The sequence below is a fragment of the Aegilops tauschii genome, chromosome 3, assembly GCF_002575655.3.
Source record: "Aegilops tauschii subsp. strangulata cultivar AL8/78 chromosome 3, Aet v6.0, whole genome shotgun sequence".
NCBI lineage: Eukaryota > Viridiplantae > Streptophyta > Magnoliopsida > Poales > Poaceae > Aegilops > Aegilops tauschii.
This window is the reverse complement of record NC_053037.3, coordinates 160,125,448-160,127,120: the sequence shown is the minus strand read 5'-3', so window position 1 is coordinate 160,127,120 and position 1,673 is coordinate 160,125,448. Positions and strand designations below refer to the sequence as shown.

At 39.7% G+C, this 1,673-nt stretch overlaps 1 long non-coding RNA gene across 1 annotated transcript; it reads right to left on the bottom strand.

Moving 5' to 3' along the window:
• Window positions 1-271: 271 nt before the first annotated feature.
• LOC123493401 (uncharacterized) lies at window positions 272-833 on the bottom strand. Its single transcript, XR_006671386.1, has 2 exons — window positions 687-833; window positions 272-577 (listed from the first exon to the last, which is right to left on the bottom strand). It is a non-coding gene; the product is annotated as an uncharacterized lncRNA (long non-coding RNA).
• Window positions 834-1,673: the final 840 nt, after the last annotated feature.

Sequence of the window (1,673 nt, the reverse complement as noted above, 5' to 3'; positions counted from 1 at the left end):
TGTTTTTTAACCCAACTCCTCCAATATCAGTTTTTTGTTGGGAAATGGGAATCCGTTGGAGATGCTCTAATTTCCAGCTCCTTCGGCAGCCTGCATGCTTATTTTGCATTCCCTTCCTCGGGTAATAAAGCTCGTGGCCAAGCAACAAGCTCGCACTGTTGTCTTCTGATACCAGATGAAAATCAAGAGAAAGGAGAACCAAGTTTAAGGATGATCAACAATGCAAATAGCATTCAAGGCTCAAACCGACAATCAACACTGCAAACTTGAGTGAAAGGAAGAAGCAATAAATCACTCAAGAGCTTCATATCATTCTAGCAGATTCAAGGGATCACTTGAAAGTCTGGCAGCATCACCATCAACCAAGACAACACTACTCTGAGTATCAGCATTCCATCTGAGGAGGAATACAAACTAAGCGACCGATACCATTCACCATCTTACAGACCAAAGACGACATGTTAAGCTACTTTGCGTCTCAGCGAAGAACTCCGCGACTACTAGAGCAGGCATGTCACCAGAATAGACCATATCATATCCCATGCGCTCCACGACCTGAATTCAGTACTAAATTCACCTGGATCAAAGGAAATTTGGGCATAAGAAAACTTAGTACTACTAGAGTTGCGTGATGTTCAAAGAGAGAGCACCAAATCATAACAGATCTATGTGAGAATTTAACTCACCTAGGAGAGAGTTAGCCAAAAACACTTGCTGATTCATGTTCCTCCAATTCATCCTATGAATGTCTGCTTGGTAAGTCCCTCCAGGGGGTAACTCCCATGTGGAGCTTTGTCTTTTGCAGTCAAGATTGGATCATTAGACCAGTTAAGCATCCCTTGAGAAGTTGAAAGGCAACAATATTAGTCAATACAGAAGAGACATTCGATATATTGTACTATCAGTCATATGGAAAAATTATGATGGCACTAACTGAGATATATATCTTCCTAGCAACGGGAAGTAAATGCAAACAAAACAGAGCTATATATGGGGAAAAGTACTGACTGTCTAGTCCGATGATACTGCAACTAATATCTTACATACATGTATCAATTAAGCACCACAATGACGTGCATTTTACCATCAAGGAATACATCAGCATCGACTAGGCACATCTTAGATCTTACCATCAAGGCATACAACATCGTACACAAAACATACAACCAATTCCGACATGTGCATCACTTCGTGACCTCGATCCAAGGTAAGTGCAGCCTCTAAGGCCTGCCTTGCTTCAGCACAACAAGATAGATATTTCAGATCTATAATCATTAACCACAAGCCCTCGTCTTTTATAGTACGTGAACTATCAACTAGTATGTCAGTTATAGGCGAATACTGAACATTGTTCAAAAAATCTTCCGATTCAGTGATTAATCTTCCGATTTATCGCTAATCGAGGGGTGACCGATAAGATTATGACTTATCTTCACCGTTTATCTTTTGGGCCGATTTATCGCTCTGTCAAGCGATTTATTGGGAATCTACCAATAAATCGGACCTATTCATAGCATTATGTTTGCAAAACTAGGTTTATTTGTGTTTTGTGGACCTTGTTACGCAATATGTATTGTTGTCCTATTTTGTTTGTCATTATATGAGGATTCAAAGGCTAGGAATTAAGGTAACACTTCTGTCCAATATTGTTTTGTTATTGAATATAGCGTATT